General features: G+C 46.6%; 1 protein-coding gene across 1 annotated transcript in view; it reads left to right on the forward strand.

Annotated features, from left to right (window-relative positions):
• Positions 1-18022: 18022 nt before the first annotated feature.
• The window catches only part of IL31RA (interleukin 31 receptor A), a 35401-nt gene continuing 32786 nt past the window's right edge, over positions 18023-20637 (forward strand). Inside the window, exon 1 of the mRNA XM_038170978.2 lies at positions 18023-18226. The gene's annotated coding sequence lies outside the window, so the exon portion shown is untranslated. The remainder of the gene's footprint in view (positions 18227-20637) is intronic.

A 20637-nucleotide genomic window follows, 5' to 3' on the forward strand; every position in this document is an offset into this window, starting at 1 on the left:
GTTCTCTGTAATCAGGGTGCAGATTTACAAACTAAGATAAGGAATGGTATCTTAAAAGTAGCAGGCACAAAGTTTTGGGGAATTAATGATCGTGACTCAAAATGGTATGAGGCAGTGAAGTATCCAGGCAGGGTAGAGCCCTGAGCCACATGGTCCACTTTGAACTAATGCTTTGAGCAAGACATAGAACTGGGATGTCATGACATGCTCTCCAATGTAAATGGAGAGAGGAGGGCCCAAGATGACACATTTTCCTGCTCTGTAACCTAAGCTTGGCTAAGAAAATGAGAGGAACATTGCCTCTGAATTGACAGAGGTTAGTGACCTAGCTTCTGCCTGCTTGGACTATGTTCCTGTTCAGCTCTGCTCTGGATTTTCCATGCAGGACCTCCCTGGCCTATCTCTGAAAGCTGTAGCTCCCAGATGGAGCATTTTGCACAGCTTTGGCTCTGCTGGTTGGGAAACATCAGGACACTTCTGAACCTTCTGTGGTCGGGGTCCAGGAGCACTGGGGAATGTCTAGCAGCCCTCTGAGGAACCTGAGCATGCCTGTTAGTGAGCCTGTCCCAGTGCCCGACCACCCTCTGGGTGCAGATCCTTTCCCTAACCCCCAGCCTGACCCTCCCCTGTCCCAGCTCCATGCCGTCCCCTCGGGTCCTGTCACTGTCCCCAGAGAGCAGAGCTCAGTGCCTGCCCCTCCACTCCTCTCGTGAGGGAGCTGCAGGCCGCCATGAGGCCTCCCCTCAGCCTGCTCTGCTCTGGGATGAACAAACCAAGGGACCTCAGCTGCTCCTCATATCTCTTAGCCTCCAGACCCTTCACTATCTTTATTGCCCTCCTTTGGATGCTCTCTAGCAGCTTTCTTACATCCTGGCACCCAGAACTGCACCCAGTGCTGGAGGTGAGGCCGCACCGGAGCAGGGCAGGACAATCCCTTCCCCTGACTGGCCATGCTGGGCCTGATGCACCCCAGGGCATGGCTGGCCCTGGCTGCCAGGGCACGCTGCTGGCTCGTGTTCAGCTTGCTGTCGATCAAAACCCTCAGGTAACTTTCTGCGGGGCTGCTCTCCAGCATCTTGTGCCCCAGTCTGTATGTATAGCCAGGGTTGCCCTGTCCCAGGTGCAGAATCCTGCACTTGCTTTTGTTAAACTTCATGTGGTTGGTGATTGCCCAGCTCTCCAGTCTGTCAGTAGGGACACAGAACTGCCCCCCTATACAAGAGGGGCGTGGAACTTGTAGGCAGGGTTCAGCACAGAGCTGTGGAGATGATGAAGGAAGTGGAGCATCTGTGTTAATGTGGAAAGACTGAGCTGGGCCTGGTTGGCCTGGAGAAGAGGAGATTGAGAGGGGGTCTTACCAACCTCTATGAGTATCTGAGGGAACAAGGTAGAGAGGATGGGGCCAAACTCCTCTCAGTGGTGGCCAATGATAGGATAAGGGGCTACATGTATAAATTGAATCACAAGAGGTTTCATTGCCTTATTAGGAAGAACTTCTTTATGGTTTGGGTGACAGAGCGCTGGAACAGGCTGCCCAGAGAGGTGGTGGAGTCTCCTTCTCTGGAGATAATCAGAACCTGCCTGGATGCCAGACTGTGTAACGTTCTCAAAGTGATCCTGCTTGAGCAGTTCTCTGAAGGTCCCTTCCCTTCCAACCGCAAACATTGTGATTCTGTGATGAATTATTACCTTATGACCCCTGCAATTTCCAGTAACAACAGAAGTGAAGAAGTGTAGGGAGAGACTCTTTTGAGTTGAGGGTGTGCTTGTAGTTTTCAGTCCTCGAGTTCAGTTGAAGTGGTGCATCCAGCAAAGGATTTTTAGGACAGTCAGAGAGACAGAGCAGGTAACAGTAGTCCAGAGAAGTGTAGTTTGGATTTTGTTTTCTAAATTAAGGTAAGATTTGCTTTTTATGGAAAAACAAAACATTAAAAACCAAACAAAATTGACAGCATGTGTTCTTCAGATGCTAATGGAATGCCAGCTTGAGTATGAATTATGTCCAATTCTTATCATTAGCAGAAAATGTAAATTGGTGCTTTACAGCCTTTGATCTGTAGCTTCTGTGGACTATTATCTGCAAATTCTTTAGACCTAGTCCATAGCTGGGAAAAGCAGGCCTTCTGACAATATGTTAAAATTTGCTGATGAAGGACTGCATCTCTGCTAAGGGTATAGGAATTGAAGGATTGAAAGCTGCTGTGTAGCAGTTCAGACTGCTGGATAATTATAATAGTCTATCCTTGAAAGTACACATTATTTCAAGTCCTTCATAATTTTTTGGGACATAAGCAAACCATAATAAGCACTTTATAAGTACTCAGTTCCGAAAAATGCCTTTTAAATTACTTTGTTTCCTTGCAAAGTTTTTTTAATTAAAAATATTAAAATTTAATATAATTTTATTTAACAATTTATTTTTTTCCAGTTTTTATTTGCAAACTTTTATTTAAAAAATACTAGAAAATGGAAATGCCTTCACTGATCTGAGTCAGGGGCAGAAAGTAAAAAAGCAAACTTGTCAGACATGTTGCCCTGGTTTCAGCTGGGATAGAGTTAATTTTTCTTCCTAGTAGCTGGTACGGGGCTATGTTTTGGATTTAGGGTGAGAACAACACTGATAACACTGACATTTTAACTGTTGCAGAGCAGTGCTTACAGAGCTGAGGATGTTTCAGCTCCTCGTGCTGCCTTGCCAGCAAGGAGGCTGGGGGTGCCCCAGGAGCTGTGAGGGGACACAGCCAGGACAGCTGGCCCAGGATGGCCAGAGGGATGTCCCACACCGTGTGGTGCTGTGATCAGCAATATGAGCGAGAGCTGGCCAGGGGCAGATGTTGTGCAGAGACCTGCTGGGCATTGCACAGTGGTTGGTGAGCAGCTGCTTTGTGCATGACTTGTTTTTTTCCTTATTAAACTGTCTTTATCTCAACTCGCAAGTTCTTGTACTTTGTTATTATCAGTGTTCTCCCCCATCCCACATGGGGAGAGAACAGTTGTGTGGTTCTGTTGGGCAGCTGAACCCCACCACACTGCTCTCACTCCCCCTCCTCAAAGGGATGGGGAGAAAATAAAGTGGGGGTGGAAAAAAAAAAAAAGTCTCACAGGTTGAGATAAGGTCAGTTTATTTAAAGGAAAAAGTAAAAAAAAAAAAAAAAAAAAAAAAAAAGGCTGTGAAAAAATAAAAAGAAAACAATTATTGTCTACCTCCCATCAATGAGTGATGTTTTGCCATGTCCTGAGAAGCAGAGCCTCAATACATGTGGCAGTTGTTCAGGAGGACAGACATCTTCATGACAAGGTTGGAAAAGCCCTCCAAGATCATCTGGTCCAACCATCCCCTTACCACCAATGTTGCCACTAAACCATGTCCCTCAGCACCACATCCAACCTCTCCTTGAACACCCCCAGGGACGGTGACTGCACCACCTCCGTGGGCAACCCATCCCAGTGCCTGACTGCTCTTTCTGAGAAGAAATGTCTCCTAGTTTCCCACCTGAACCTCCCCTAACTTTTTGGAACTACAAGTTCAGTAGTACTTGAAATAAAAATACTGCTTTCCATTTGATGCTCTTTATCTTCAAAGTAACCCTATGGCCTTTAGCACCTCTGAATGTAGTGAGTTTGGCTTTTCATTAAGCAGAAGTGAAAATGTTATGATGAGGAAGTAGTATTTACAGGAAATGCTTTGTTTTTAAGGGATTCAGTTCTCTGTTTAGACAGTTAACTGGACAAATCATTTAGGAGCCAGACACCAATTAAAATGTCTGTCTTCCTCTTAAGCTAAGTAGTTTTAGAAATCTGACTCATCTGTCAGAGCTTGATTTCCATACATAAAATGAAGAATAGTGTTTTCTTTGGAACTTGGCTCTAGAGGGACCAGTTGCCTGCTAATGTTGTTTAAGAAAACAAAGGACAGCTACTGTAGTTAAACAATTTGAGTACTAGCTTGTCATCTGCCTCTACTCTTCTAACTGAAGGATGGACATATTTACAGAAAATGGGATGATTACTTAAACTGTTTTTTTTTCCCCCCCCCTTGGAAAGATGAATGAGGTTTGAACTGAAAAAGCTAACTTGATTTTGGCGTCATTTTTGTTCTCATTTATCACGAGCTAGTGGGGAGCTGGTTTACCAAATAATTCTTTGTCTTGATAAATCTTAAACTCAGAAACAAATATCAGAAACAAACAGCTGTCTCCTCCAGTTTAAAATTACATTTTTTGTCCCTTAAGGCTGTCACCATATACCAGTTAAAACTGTATAGAGGCAGATACTGTCATTGCAGCTCCATTCCATGGGCTTCTCAGTCTACGCCTGCCTGTCATATAATAAACTGAATTACGCTAAAGGAAGGACACGGTTTTAATTTAAGGAATTTTGCCTTTCAAGGTCCTATTGACTGTGAAAAGGTCTAAGTTATTCTAAGTTACTTTTCACTGGAGTTTTCTGAGCCTGTACTATAAGCTTTTTCTGTAATGGTTGATTTAATAGTCTCTTCAGAGATCACTTCTAGAACTCAAATATACTTTTTATTCGCATGTACTGTCATCTAGGCTGATGAATTTGTATCAGATGCTAGCAGAACCACTTTTCTTTGGGAATTTTTCCTGTGTATAAAGACTGCAAGCACAGTATATACAACTTAAGAGCATGAAACGTTTGTTGGAAAGTGCGTGCACTAGATAACAAGAGGCATGCTAATCATTGCTAAATGTTGGTGTGCCCCTACTGAGACATCAGTCTGTGCTCATTAGGCAGTTGTCAAGTCGGTGAAGAAGACTCTTTACCCCTAGGAACAAGCTGATCTGTTTTGCTGTTACCTCCTGCTGATTCTCATTTCTTAGCATTTCACAGGTTTTTGTCCTGCCGATGTTCTCGCTCAGTAATCCTTGAGCTGCTAACTACTGCTTTCTCAGCAACTGCATTTTGGTATCCTTCAAACTTCCTTATCCTGTGTGACTTTCACATACATTTAACAACAGATTTCTCAGTAATGGTAAGCTGTGCGTCAGTTCAACTCCAGGCTGGGAATTAAACATTCCTGAATGCAAATGCTGCCTAAAGTTAGCAGACAGCAAAGCACAAAATAAGCAGCAGTGTGACCTAGTGCAAAAAGCAGTATACAAGCAGATACAACTACTTGTGTTTGAAAGCTGAAGGTGAAGATTGTCTGCAATGCTCAGTGGTTCAGTGCTGTCCTTTCAGGTGGACTGCATTATAGCTCTGAAAGACGACAAAAAGAAAGCTGTCTGCAGTCTGGACAATTGCCCACCCGGCCTGAGCCTTACAGATGTGCTAGGTAGCCACAGCACGAAACATTTTGAGGCACTTCCGGGTATTCTTGGTAGGATTTTATTTAGTCCCTATCCTGATACTGATAAGGCTGCATGTAATTGCTCAGCTTCCTGAGAGTACCCAGTGCTTCTGTACCTCCATGGGTGCTTCTGCTGCTGCTCTTTTAGATGTGAGGATAGCATCTGAGAGACCTATTGCTGCAGTCTTACCTGTCATCTCAATGGGAATAACACTAAACTGAATAAACAGTTTGCTTAATACTATGGATACTGTATGGTACCATAATTTTACGGAGCTTGTTGCAACGCACTAAAATGCTGCTCTGACAGACCATAAAGACCACCATGAGGAAGAATGACAAAAAAATACATGGTCTCACCAGAAAGATTTTGTCCTGACTCCTATTATCAGTATCCGTACAGGGAGATATGAGCTCAGATTTTTCCAAGAATTCTCTGAGAACTACAGATAGATAAAAGTAAGTCATTCATATCAGACACTTCTGAAACTGGACTGTTCCAGAAATGCAATGTTAGGGAGTGCCCGTACTGTCTCAGACAATTTAGGTCGGTCAAGCTTGTTTCTGTAATCCCACCTCAAAGTTTATTTTTATGAAGACTAGTTGTACTTCCATTTCCTGTTCATTGGTCACCAGGATGTACCCCAGACTTTTGCAGGATCAGAGATTGAGTATTTAAGCGTCTTTACTTCTTCATGTTTTCCACTCCGAAGAGTTTCACAAAGTGCTTTGGAGCAGTGCCAGCGTACGGCAGCTAAGGTCAGAATACAAGGTTTTCTCTTCCCTAATCCTTCTTTCTCCCACCTTTCCTCGGCCCCAAGCTCAGGTTGCCCACGGGCTTTAGAGACCTTCTGCTCCTGTACAGGTTCTTAGTGGGCTGCTGGGAGAATCTCGTCTGCCACAGAGGAGTTCCTCCTTTGGGCCTCGATGTTTCTTATGCTGCTTCTCACTCTTTTTGTTCCCTATTCTGCCTGCATGATGTTTTTGTCCTTTCTTAACTGTGCTTACCCAGAGGTGCCACCAGCTTGGCTGATGGGCTCAGCTGTGTGCCCCTAATGTCATTGTGCTCTTGCAGCCCCCCACTACCAAAACCTCAGTGTTGCAGAATACATCCTGGCCTGAAATAGAATAGTGAAACCAGGGGAAGAAAACTGCTGCCTTTTAGTGCCAGCTGAGCAAAGAGCTTTGCTTCACAAAGATTCAAGAGTTTGCAAATCTGGTAAGTATCAGAATTCACCTTTTAGGAATCTATTTTGGCGCTTGGAAATTGTTTATATCTTGCCTGTGTGATACTGTGCTTTCCACCATTTAATCTGGAAAACTGAAGCACAATAGTTCATATCCCCTTTGAAAGATGCTAGCTCTGGAGATAACATACAGGTCTATTCTGAAGCCAGGCATGGTGTGTAGAGAGGAATATCTGCATAACAAGCAGTTCTCGGCTATGAACCCTTTTCATTTTTTGGCCTTTGAAATGTGTGTTTTTGAGAACCTTGCTTTTAATGCTGGAGGCTGTTACTTGTAGTTGGGATGCCTTTGCTAGGAGTAATTTTTGTTCATTGTGGTCCTCAGGAATCTGAGCTTGTTGTGGTCTCGCTAGGGGAAAATCAGAGGAAATGGAGTCTTGTAATCCTGCCATGAAAGTCACATGGGATTCTCAGTAATTCCCTTAGTCTGCTTGTACAAATGGGTGTAATGATATTTCTCCACCTTGGTAATTGTAGTAAAAGGTTTGGGAAACCTGAATTACTGTAGGATGAAAACATTTAAAACATTTCTGTAGTAAGCCTCCAAAGGCAGGACTCTGGAAATAAAATGCCCCTTCTTTGCCAGCATTTTAACAGAATGCAGTTACAGCTGATGTTACGGTGTTGCAATACTGTAAAGGAAGATGTGACGGGAAGGAAGTATTGCAAAGTTCCTTATTCTGAAATGGATAACGGCTTTGCGGCCTTCTTAGGAAAACACCTGATTCTTTTCCTGAATGAATCTTCTCTAGAACACAGATTAAGAACATTTGCAAATAATTAAATTCATCTAGAATTGTAAAATCTTTCAGCATGAGTTCAATACGGGCAGTTAATAGTTGTAATAGCAATCATCATTTCGCATCCATCGTGTTAGGTTTGGACAACTTATATATCTCCTGCTAAATGTAAGTCAAAGTAAAATGTTACAGGTGTGTATATGGTTGTTGCTTAATCAAAATTAAGTCCAAGGGCATCACTAACTCTTCACTCCTTAAATGTAGCCTTACATCAGAAAACAACTGTCATCAGTACTGTGTGATGACAGTAGATTTCTGATGATGAATGAGATATTTACTGAAAAACAGTTTGTAATCAGCTGAAGTACACCAAATTTGACTGTTTTCAGTGAGTTTTCATCCTCCACACGAGTTAAATCAGTGGGGAATAGACGGGCACTCATGGTTTTTATGCCACTACAGAGCCACACACAAATAAGACAATAAAAGTCAGTACCCAGCCCTTCCTCTTTACATTTAGGGGAATGAGAGAGACATCAGCCAAGGAGAAAATCACCCTAACGAGTGATTTAGCAGAGAATTGGCTTGTACAGGATCTCCTACTGACATCAAAGGCAAGTCAGGAATGTCGGTGAGGCAGAGAAGGAACTGGGACGGTGCCATCTTCTGTAGGCTTGCACTGCCGTGGAGGTGGATAAGCTTTTATAAAATGATAGTATAAGCTGTATAAACTTATATAAATTAAAAATGTGCATCTTCATATGCAGCAGAAAGCTTTATCCTACTCCTGTCAGGAACAAAAGTCCTGATCCTTTCCATCAGACAATACAGCCATGCGTCTGTGTGCAATTGGGGATCTCATTGTAAAGTATCACAACCACAGAAGGGTTTGGGTTGGAAGAGACCTTAAAGACCACCCAGTTTCACCCCCCTGCCATGGGCAGGGACACCTCCCACCAGACCAGGTTGCCCAAAGCCCCATCCAGCCAGGCCTTGAGCACCTCCAGGGATGGGGCATCCACAGCTGCTCTGGGCAGCCTGTGCCAGGGCCTCACCGCCCTCTGAGTGATGAATTTCCTCCTAACATCTAATCTAAATCTCCCCTCTTTCAGTTTAAAACCATTCCCTCTTGTCCTGTCATTGTCTGCATGATAAAAAAAAGTTTCTCACCATCTTTTTTATAAGCACTATTTAACTATTGAAATGCTGCAATAAGGTCACCTCAGAGCCTTCTCCAGGCTGAACATCCCCAGCTCTCTTAGCCTGTCTTCACCGGAGAGGTGCTCCAGCCCTCTGATCATGTTTGTGGCCCTCCCCTGGACCCGTTCTAGCAGATCAACATCCTTCTTGTGCTGGGGGCCCCAGCCCAGGACGCAGCACTCCCGGTGGGGCCTCACCAGGGCAGAGCAGAGGGGCACAATCCCCTCCCTCCACCTGCTGCCCACCCCTCTGTTGGTGCAGCCCAGGACGCAGTTGGACCTCTGGGCTGCAGGCACACACTGCTGGCTCGTGTTGAGCTTTTTGTCCACCAGAGCCCCCAAGTCCTTCTCTGCAGGGCTGCTCTCACTGGGTTCTTCTCCCAGTCTGTGCTCGTGTCTGGGATTGCCCCAGCCCAGGTGCAGCACCTTGCACTTGGACTTGTTGAACCTCATTAGGTTCACGTGGGCCCACTGCTCCAGCCTGTCCAGGTCCCTCTGGATGGCGTCCCTTCCTTCTGGTGTATTGATTGAACCACTCAGCTTGGTGACATCTGCAATCTTACAGAGAGTGCACTTGATCCCACTGTCTGTGTCGCTGATGAAGATATAAACCGCACCGGACCCAGGACACACCCCTGAGAGACACCACTTGTCCCTGGTCTCCACCTGGACATAGAGACATTGACCACCACTGTCTGGGTGTGACCTTCAAGGCAATTCCTTATCCATGGAATTGTCCACCCATGAAATTCATCTCCTTCCGATTTGGAGATCAAGATGCTGTGTGAGACCGTCTCAAAGGCCTTACAGAAGTCCAGGTAGATGACATTGGTCAGCCTTCCCTTGTCAACTGATGCGGTCACACTATCACAAGGCCAATAGATTGGTCAGGCACAATTTGCCCTTGGTGTAGTATTGATGGCTGTCTCAGATCACCTCCTTATCTTACATGTGCTTTGACATTACTTCTGGGAAGATCTGCTCCATGATCTTGACAGGCACAGAGGTGAGGCTCACTCGTCTGTAGCTCTCTGTGTCCTCCTTTCTACTCTTAAAAATGAGATCGATGTTTTCCTTTCTTCAGTCACTGGGGACTTCACCTGACTGCCAGGACTTTTCAGATAAGATGGAGAGAGGCTCGGCATCTCCACCAGCAAGTTCCCTCAGGACCCCGGGATGCATGGCACCAGCCCCACAGACTTGTACCTGTTCAGTTTCAGCAGCTGGTCTCAGACCTGCTGTTTGCTCACAGCAGGAGGCACTTTCATAGAATCATAGAATATCCTAAGTTGGAAGGGACCCTTAAGGATCATCAAGTCCAACTCTTGACACCGCACAGGTCTACCCAAAAGTTCAGACCATGTGACTAAGTGCACAGTCCAATCTCTTCTTAAATTCAGTCAGGCTCGGTGCAGTGACCACTTCCCTGGGGAGCCTGTTCCAGTGTGCAACCACTCTCTCTGTGAAGAACCCCTTCCTGATGTCCAGCCTAAACTTCCCCTGCCTCAGCTTAACTCCGTTCCCGCGGGTCCTGTCACTGGTGTTAATGGAGAAAAGGTCTCCTGCCTCTCGACACCCCCTTACGAGGAAGTTGTAGACTGCGATGAGGTCTCCCCTCAGCCTCCTCTTCTCCAGGCTGAACAGGCCCAGTGCCCTCAGCCGTTCCTCGTACGTCTTCCCCTCCAGGCCTTTCACCATCTTCGTAGCCCTCCTCTGGACACTCTCCAACAGTTTCATGTCCTTTTTATACTGTGGTGCCCAGAACTGCACACAGTACTCGAGGTGAGGCCGCACCAGCGCAGAGTAGAGCGGGACAATCACCTCCCTCGACCTGCTAGCGATGCCGTGCTTGATGCACCCCAGGACACGGTTGGCCCTCCTGGCTGCCAGGGCACACTGCTGGCTCATATTCAACTTGCTGTCTACCACGACCCCCAGATCCCTCTCTTCTAGGCTGCTCTCCAGCGTCTCATCGCCCAGTCTGTACGTGCAGCCAGGGTTTCCCCGTCCCAGGTGCAGGACCCGGCACTTGCTCTTATTGAACTTCATGCGGTTGGCGATCGCCCAGCTCTCCAACCTATCCAGATCCCTCTGCAAGGCCTTTCCACCCTCATTCGAGTCCACAACTCCTCCAAGTTTGGTGTCATCAGCAAACTTGCTCAAAATACCTTCTATTCCTACATCCAGATCGTTTATAAAAATATTGAAAAGTACCGGCCATAAAATGGAGCCTTGAGGGACCCCACTGGTGACCGCCTGCCAGCCTGACGCAGCCCCATTCACCATAACCCTTTGGGCCCTGCCCGTTAGCCAATTGCTCACCCATCGTATGATGTTTTTATTTAGCTGTATGGTGGACATTTTGTCCAGTAGGATCCTATGGGAAACCATGTCAAAAGCCTTGCTGAAGTCCAAAAAAATCACATCAGCTGGTTTCCCTTGGTCCACCATACGGGTGATCTTATCATAAAAGGAAATCAGGTTAGTTAGGCAGGACCTACCCTTCACAAACCCATGCTGGCTGGGACCAATGACTGCTTTGTCCCCCAGGTGCGCCTCAATACGTTCGAGAACCATCTTCTCCATGATTTTACCAGGCACTGACGTGAGACTGACAGGCCTGTAATTGCTAGGGTCTTCTTTCTGACCCTTCTTGAAAATCGGCACAACATTTGCCAGCTTCCAGTCTACCGGGACCTCTCCAGACTCCCAGGATCGTTGAAAAATAATTGAGAGAGGTTCCGCGATGACGTCCGCCAGCTCTTTCAGCACCCGGGGATGAATCCCATCCGGACCCATGGACTTGTAGGGATCCAGGTGGAGTAGCAGATCCCGCACATGTTCAGGGTCGGTTGGGAGTTTGTCATCCCCACCGTCCCGGTCCTCCAGCTCGGGGCACCCGGGGTCCCGAAGCCCATCATCGGCATTGAAGACAGAGGCAAAGAAGGTGTTAAGCGTCTCTGCTTTGCCTATGTCATTGTCTGTGAGGAGACCTTCCCTGTCAAGGAGCGGCCCTATGTATTCTTTAGTTCTCCTTTTTCCATTCACATATCTAAAAAAACCCTTTTTATTTTCTCTCACAGACACAGCCAGCTTCAACTCTAGGTGTGCTTTAGCCACACGAATTTTCTTCCTACAGACACGAACAGCATCCCTGTATTCTTTCCATGTCACCTGGCCCTCCTTCCAGTAGCGAAACACTCTCTGTTTCCGCCTAATCTCCGTCAGAATGTTCCTGGTCATTCACGCCGGCCTCCTGCCACGCCTGCCTGACTTGCGATATTTAGGAATTGCCTGTTCTTGTGCTTCTAGGAGGCATCGCTTAAAGAGTGACCAGCACTGGTGGACATCAAGGCCTTCAAGAGCAGCTTCCCAGGGGACCTTGCTGACTAGTTCCCCGAGCAGCCTGAAATCCGCCTTCCCCATATCTAGGGATGAGGTTTTGGTGGCACTTTTCCTTCTGTCACCGTAAATTTTGAACTCAACCACTTCATAGTCGCTATGACCGAGGCGGCCACCAATCACCACATCTCCCACCAGACCCTCTCTGTTTTCTAGCAACAGGTCTAGGAGGGCACCTTTCCTAGTTGGCTCCGTCAGCACCTGCACCAAGAAGTTATCATCTAGGTGCTTCATGAACCTCCTGGACTTGCTCGTGTCAGCCGTGTGGCACTCCCAGTTAACGTCTGGCAAGTTGAAGTCCCCCATAAGGACAAGGGGAGTTAATCTCGAGGCCTCTCTTAGTTCTGTAAAGAATAAGTTATCGGCGCTATCGTCCTGGCCAGGCGGTCTGTAATAGACTCCCACAACGACATCCCCTTTATTCGTTCGTCCCTTGATCCTTACCCAGAGGCTCTCAACTTTGCCATCGCCGACCTGGAGTTCCACACAGTCCAGCCCCTGCTTCACATACATCACCACCCCACCACCTCGCCTACCCTGCCTGTCCCTCCTGAAGAGCCTGTAACCATCTATCGCAACACCCCAGTCACAGGACTCATCCCACCAGGTTTCGCTTATGCCGATGATGTCGTAGTTGCGGGACTGGGCCAGGACTTCTAGCTCATCCATTTTATTCCTCATACTGCGTGCGTTCGTGTAGAAGCATTTCAGGTGCGTCTCCTTACACTCAGCACCTTGTGGATCTAACCGAAGGACCTCTATGGCACACAGCCCCTCTGATTCTAGCGTACCATCCCTTAGGTCTTCACCGGCGTGCCTGGTTTTAGCCCCTTCCCCCTTCGACTCTAGTTTAAAGCCCTATCTATCAGCCCTGCCAACTCCTGACCAAAGATCCTTACCCCTCTCCGAGAGAGGCCCTTCCCATCTGGTGCCATCAGGCCCGGTGTAGCATAGACCTTCCCGTGATCAAAGAACCCAAAGTTGTGCCGGTCACACCAGTCTCGAAGCCACGAGTTTATGCGAACAGCGCACCTTTCTGCTTCGATCCCCCCTATCGGAAGGACAGAGGCAAACACAACCTGCGCGCCCGAACCTCTAAGTTGTCGCCCCAAATCCCTAAAGTCTCTTTTGATCGCCTTCGGACTTCTCTTTGCTACTTCATCGCTACCAGCCTGAAAGACCAGTAGCGGGTAGTAGTCAGTGGGCTGTACCAGGCGCTTGACTTTCTTGGCAACGTCCCTGACCCTGGCCCCAGGGAGGCAGCAGACTTCCCTACGGGTAGGGTCAGGCCGACAAATAGGACCCTCTGTTCCCCTAAGGACAGAGTCTCCCACAACAATCACCCTTCTTTCGTTCTTGGTGGAGGCAGTCCCGATGCGTGGAGTCGACCTCCTTGCCCTAGGAATCCTCCTGGGAACACTTTCTACCTCTTCCTCAGTTGCTGTTGATCTCTCATTCTCCAGGGCCTCAAACCTGTTTTGTAAGGGCACCTGGGAAGGTGGGGTCGGAAGAGGAGGGCATCGCCTCCACTTTGCTCCCCCAGCCCTTGCCCAGAGGTTCAGGGACTCAGGGGAAGCCTGACTGGCAGTGAAGGCTGAGGCGAAGAGGTTGCTGAGTACCCCAGCCTTCCCCCTGTCTGTTGTTACCAGTTCTCCCTTCCCGTTTATCAGAGGGGACACGCTCTCCTTGGCCTTTTTTTCCTGGACCATGTATCTGCAGAATCCCTTCCTGTTATTCTCGGAATCTCTTGCCAAGCTCAGCTCTGTCTGTCCCTTGGCTTTCCTGATCCCATCCCCGCACACCCAGACAGCATCCCTGTGCTTCCCAGGCCACGTGTCCCTGTTCCCACTGCCTGGGCATTCCCTTTGTGTGCCTCAGTCTGGCCAGCAGGTCCTTGCTTAGCCGTGCTGCCCTTTCTGCCCACTTTCTTACACAGGAGGGTAGAGAGTTCTTGTGCTCTAAGGAGAGTGTCCTAAAAGAGACGCCAGCTCTGCCCAGCTCCTTTGTCCCTAAGGACAGTGTTCCAGGGGAGCTCATCCCCTAGGTCTTCAAGTAGCTCACGGTCACTCTTTGGAAGTTCAGGGTCCTGACTGACTTTTGCCAGTGCTCAGAATGCGGCTCAGTCTTTACTGTAACTTTGAAACCATGCTACCTGACTCCTATTACATTAATCTGCTGTATCTGAAATTATATTCCTTGTAACGTTACTGTGCAATGAAGCTGTGGATTCAGAAGAAGATAGAATTTCCCGGTGTAAGTACAAGCTATTAATTCTGTTTGCTGCTGTGAAAGCCTTTTTTCAAATAAGTGCACTGTTGTCCTTCCAGTAGTTAGAAACATGAGATAGGTAGCACTTAAGAACTATGCCTCTGTAATAAATGAAGTAAAAAGTAAAACAGAAAGTTAGAGTGCTTTATTTTTTTTTTCCAGTTACACAACCTGTCCACTAAGAATGTGGTATTCTATAAAAATAAATTCAAGTCTTGGTTAACTGGGTTTTACTAACATGCTGTAATTACAGTTGGCTTAATGTAAACAAAGATTCCTGTATTAACCAAAGATGTTGCGTTTTTCTACATCCTTCTGCAATGAAATTATAATTACCATTTAATAGGGAAATAAAGTTATGGCTTTGGTATTTGAATTAGCCAATACTTTGCCCCAAGTGTTGGGAAAGTGTGGTTTTCAGGAGAACGGCTCATCGAGATTTTATGGATTCCCTCACAGCAGCATAAGAGAAAGTATTGCTGGGGAACCAGGAGAGCTGTGGGCAGAGTGGGAGTATATGGAAAGGGCAGAGTTAAGAGGAGAGTTAGGATTGATTTCACTTTTGCTAGAGATTTGTGAGGCAGAGTAGCAACGTGGTGCTGTCTTCTCAAAACATTTTGCTACCATGTTCACTTTGACTTCTCCCTTGCTAACAGCCGTGACCCATGGCTTTTTCTCTGGATATTGGTGAAGAAGCTAACATGGACACGGCCATTCTGCTTTTCCTGGTCATTACTATCTGTTTTGCCCATTGATACAGTTCTTTCTGAAATTTTGAAATGTTTTGGTTCTCTTCTTAAGCAGCTCAGCACTGAGGTGTCTTTGATTTTACAAGTTTTGCATCCTGACTGGAGGGATCAAACAAAGGTGTGCATGCAACTTGGTGTGATGTAGGTTGAGTGCTTCTCAGAATTACACTTCTGAATGCTTGTGGGTTTCCTGAATATTTGGGTTATTTTCAGAAAAAGTTATGTTTCAGTTGTCACCCTCTCTCACACACTTCTCTTAAGATATCACGGAGTCTTCAACCATTTCACTGTAAAAAAAACAAACAACACACTTTGCTAAAGTTCTGTTTCTCATCAAAGGTGCTTTCATCAAGACTGCACAATTAAATTCTGCAAAGTCAAATTACAGTGAAAATGCATCTCATTTTTCCACTTCATTACACAATTTTCTGTTCCCTGCCAAAGTGTTAACTTATACCGATTCACTGTAATTGTACACTGATTAGTAACTTTATAACGTGTGGTCATAGATAATACAGAAGATAAATTTTTCTCAGAACTGTGCTACTGTGATCTAACAAATGAGTGATCAGGGTCAGATTTTAGCAATAGTTTTTCAGTGTCCTGTCTCATCCTACCCGTAGGGAGAGCACAAATTCCTTCCTTCAGGGAGTAGCACGTGAGATCTTTAGGTCCCTGAGGCAGCCATCCACGAATCACTACCCACAGGATCATAGGTACAGAAGACAGGGCAATGAAAAGAGTCTTCCTTTTGAGGGTATTTTCTTCCCTGAAGTTCCAAGAACAGCCTGACTCTTTGCCACTCAAAGTAGAAGTTTTGTCCTTTTAGAGCATTCTAGTGCAAAGTGGATATAAGCACCCCTAAGTGTGGATGTGACGACATATCTTTGGCATGATTTCTGTTACACCCTAAGGGTTTCCAGTCTTCTGTGGTTAATCATTTTTGGTTAGTCACATAATCATTTATTGTAAGATGGTTTTTCCTTACCTACTAATCATTACAGAGAGTGGTAAGTGGAAGAGTTATTTCTGCTTTCCTGAAGTGTCCTCTGCATCCTGGAATGGTTTAAGTGCAACAAGTCCACCAACGCATTTACAACTATGGGAACTTGTGCCTAGTCCTGAGGGATGACTTGAGATTTTAAAAAGTTAAGCAAGTGCTTAAGTTATACCAGACCTAGCAAAAGTAGTTTTCATCACTTTGAAAGATTGAGACATCTTTCATCAAGTTGATTAAAACAATGTACTGTGTTAATCTGTTATTACAGGTGGCAATAGATCAAATCCAGGATACAGCTGCCAACAACAACAAAGCCTGACCGTTTCTTTAAGAAAAAATTCTAGTGTATCAAGGAAAGCTTAGTTTACAGTTCAGGTCTGTTTGTTTAATCACAGTTCTGTTTTGTGTTATCTAATAATAAAATAAATGGAAGTTATCTAATAATAAATTGAAGTTTTCAAAATACTGCTGTACATACTAACATCATAAAATACTTCTAAATAGGAGAGAGAATTTAGAAACATCAGTGCAATGCAGCCTTATACTGATAGCATAGATCATGGGGGGGTTGCAACATCATTTGAAAAATAAAAAGGGGATCAGCAGACTGATCTGAATTAGTTGGGGAACTGAATTAGTTGGGGAACTGAATTAGTTGGGGAAGGGAAGGGGGCTAGCTAAAGAGATGAAGACCCAAGGGTGCTCTGGAAGTTGGAGTGGCTGCTGAGGTGGGTGTAAAGGGCTGCCCTGTGGGAAGGAGGCAAGCAAATAGGAGCTGGACAAGTACAGGCAGGAGAAACCAGTCAATGAAGTGGGTGTCCGAATTGATGGCTCCAGGTGCAAAGTGTGCAGGCACAACACCAGCTTGGCCTGAGGGGTAGCGTTTGTGCTTGGGGCATTCTGGTCTGTCAGCCAGCCTGCTCATTTACAGACTGGGATCAGCAGTGGGGTTGGGTAGTTGTAGGCAGAAAGCAGTTCAAATTGTGAGTGCTCTCAGGTAGCAAATTGTGGGTGCATGTGCAGGGTGAATGTCTGAAACTGCTCTTCGAAACTCTTGAGCACGGCTCTGCTGCTTGTTCACGACCACTGTGTGGGCTGTCTGTGGCTTCTTGAAACACTCGAACTAAACAAAAAGGGCATTTCTTGAGTCCTCCCAGGAATGAACAGGTATGAGTTCCGGAGACGGGACAGATGCGATGGAGACACGCTGGAGGGGCCTGGGGACATCGGCTGCCGACAGTGGGCAGTTGTGGAGCAGAGAGGCAGCATGACCTTCCCCACCAGCGCCCATCTCCCCAGTGAAAGAGGCCATGGGCCTGAGTGAGGGGTGAGATAATTGATTAGGGGTGACAGCTCTAATCTCACTGGTTTTACCAGAGGTTTTTCACATAAATTTGTTGTTTATTCTTCCCTGTGAAGATGGCGTAGCATAAACACACTAAACCAGTGTGGATTTCCTGCTGGATCAGGAACAAGATCCCCAGTTGATGTCTGTATTAAGACACTGAGGTGTGTTATCTGCTCTCAGAGACTGTCTGCTCAGAAAGGTCTCATTGGTGCTTAAGAGGCACTTTGCTGGGGACTTTGCATCTCCATTTGCTGACTTCACAGTATCCCTCTTAATTGCAATGTTCCTCCTGATACTTTTTCCTTTTATTCTGCTGTTGCTGATGGCTGCCATTAGCCGGCACACAGCTTTAAAAGGGACCATAACTTCGGCTGATCCTAATGGTGCCGATGCCCTGAATAATATATGAGACGTGCTGCCTATTAACCTCACCCACTCGCTCCCCTCTGGAGGTCTGTGCCTCTCAGGGGCACCGCTGAATCACCCCATCTGTACCCAAAAAAACACCAGACGGCTCTCAGCGTGCCCACAGCGGGCGAGGCCCCTCTTCCAACCCTCCCTTTGGGCTCGGGGCCGCCGCCATGCCCCTCTGCCTGACCGCGCCACGGCCAGCCCCAGAAGATGGCGGGCGGGCCGTGAGGGGCCGGGACCCGGCCCTAAAGGTGGGGTGGCCGGGTAGGGCCGGACAGGGAGGCAGAGAGGCGGCCCCGGGCCTCGGAGCAGGGAGACGGGGCGGGCGGTGGGGCCGGGCCTCCGCGCTCGGGGCGTGCCGGGCAGCGGGCGGGCTGCTCGCACGGCAGCTCCCTGGCAGCTGCCGGCCGCTGTGTGCTCCGCTGCGGAGGGGCTAAATGCCGGGTATCGGGATCAGTGCTGCGGCCCCGTGCCTCTCCTGCCCTGCCTGCACAGCTCCTGCCCGCTGCGAGGTGCAGTAATTGCTGCGAGCTCCGTGCCTGCCGCAGGTATCGCCCTACACGACGAGCCCGGTGCTTGAGCTGCATGGGGAGGCTGCGTGGGGCTGCGCGTCCTCACGGGCTGTCCCCTGGGGGTGGGTGTCCGCAACAGCTGAAAACAAACTTCTGAGAGCTGAGAGCTGAGGCACTGGGGGAGAAGGGTGGCTTTGTGCTCGGGGAAAGCACCGTGCATCAGGCTGAAGGAGCGGAGCGGTCAGTGTAGGTCCCTCGGTCACAGACTGACCACTAGCACCAGGCTTCACAATGGGAGAGGGGAGGGAAAGTGGAGAAAAACCCCTCTAGGTTTGTGTCATAAAGTATTGAACGTTACAGTGTTGATTTATATACAGTGATGATTTGGATCTGTTTTTTTCTTTTTCTTTTTTCTTTCTTTTTTTTTTTTTGGTGTTATTTGGGACTTGCAGGGAACATTTTTAATTGAAAAATGTCGTGCTGGCAGATCTCAAAATCAGTTTGTTTTAGTAGGTCCCGTAATTGCAATTAGTTTCACACCACAGTTCTGTTTCAGCCAGCAGTTTTGACCGAGATACAAAAGTATTGCTAGTACGAGTTTACGCTATGGGCAGTAAATGGAAGACCGGACACACAACCTCTACGAGATGATCGGTGTCAGCAGGGTGAAACAGCCACTGTTCAGTTGTCTCCTGCAGGCTTATAGTGAGATAAATACATCTGGATCAAAGAATACAGACTGTACTCAGCAGGACAAAAAACTGTCTTGGAAAGACTGCCTCCTCTGTTGGGGAAAAAGGGCTAATGCTGTGCTTAGACGTGCGGTAGGAGGAATTAGCAGGTAGGAGTCCTGGTAGTGGTCTTAAGTTCCTTTAGCAACCTGTGCGAGGAAGGCATCTGTCTGGCATCCCGCAGTGAAAAGTGAAGGAACTGGGGAAGGTGGGCAGTATAGAGGCTTCCCTGCAATGTTACACATTAACTGCATTAATGCAATGGAGCTGTAGCCCACTCCTGTAAACCCAGCGCTAATTATTCAGATACTGTGTCTGCATGTTAGGAAGGGTATGAAGCAATAGTGAGCCTTCAAAAGAGGATATAGAAAAATAACCAAAGGAAACGGAAAACAAACCTGTTGAAGAGTATGTTACTTCCATTTGTATAAACTTCAGATGAGTACGTTTGGGTGTTCGCATATAGAGAAGCAGAAGGATATTCAGGCCATGCAGAGTGACCTTCTTAATCATTGAGAAAGATACGAGACAAAATACTGCATAGTTATTGCCAGTATTACCAACTAACTACTAAAACCAAGAATATGTATTACAATAGTTGCGTAAGTGCAAAACTCTATTAGCCGTGACTGTAAGATGGGTTTTTAATGTGATCCAGGATAGATGATTAAGTTTCTTTTTCAGAATGGCTGTTGTGTGGGCATGTAAACTGCATGGTCGCAGTCATCTTTTTTGACTGACAGTGATATTTCGTGTTCATGTTGTTTCCTTTGATTCTTGTGTTTGGGAGACTGGGATTACCTGCACTGTTACCCCTATTCTCCTAACATCGGCAGCACTGTGGAAGGATCTGCAACTGGGCTGTAGCTGATCCTCTGAACGTTCCAGGAAAATTTTGTCTTTTTTGTAAAACAGTTGCAAACATTACTTAAGTGGATGTGGGTTTTACTCTGGAGCACCTAGAACTGATCTTAATTTATGAGGTGAAGCTGGACAGGTGAAAAAATGCTCTGAAGAAGTACAGGAAATCTTCCCTCTTACTGTCAGACAGGCGCATATTCCTTATGAACTTGAGGTTAAAACAATTGCCAGGTTTGGGAGGTAAGGAAGGGTTTTGGTTGTGGATTAGGTGGGAAAAAAAAAACACAACTCAAACCTCTCTTAATAAGAGTTATACCTTCCTTTAAAGCACAGTGCATGGATCCTTCTGCATGGACCATCCAGATTCCTCATCTGGTTGCTTACTATGGCGCAGGCATCTCAGTCTGTCTTGTTCTACGTTTTTCTTTGGGTCATCCTTCTTTTCTCAAGGAGGGGGCACAGAGGTAACCACCCTACCTAATAATGTACTACCGAGGTGTGACACTAAAATCATGTTTCAAAGTATACTGTAACATTTGTGGTTCCCAAAAAGCTCACGCTAAGAAGGAAAGCCCGGGATCAGACCTGTGCACGATTCCTACTTAAGCCCTTGCTCCACTGTTTCTTCTTTCCCACAGGTAAAACAAAAACAAGGAATGACTGTGCGGCTACTAGATCTGCAGTTGTCTCTAGTAGTGGCCAACATTCAGTTCTGGTAGCATTGATGTCTTGACCTTTATTTTAGTAAGCATTATCAAGTCAGATCTGATTATGTACTTAAAATGAAAAAAAAAAAGGGACCCTTATATGTAAAATAAATTAAATCTTGTTTTGTGTTTGTAGCTTTAAGCTTTT

Source organism: Anas platyrhynchos, chromosome Z, assembly GCF_047663525.1.
Source record: "Anas platyrhynchos isolate ZD024472 breed Pekin duck chromosome Z, IASCAAS_PekinDuck_T2T, whole genome shotgun sequence".
NCBI lineage: Eukaryota > Metazoa > Chordata > Aves > Anseriformes > Anatidae > Anas > Anas platyrhynchos.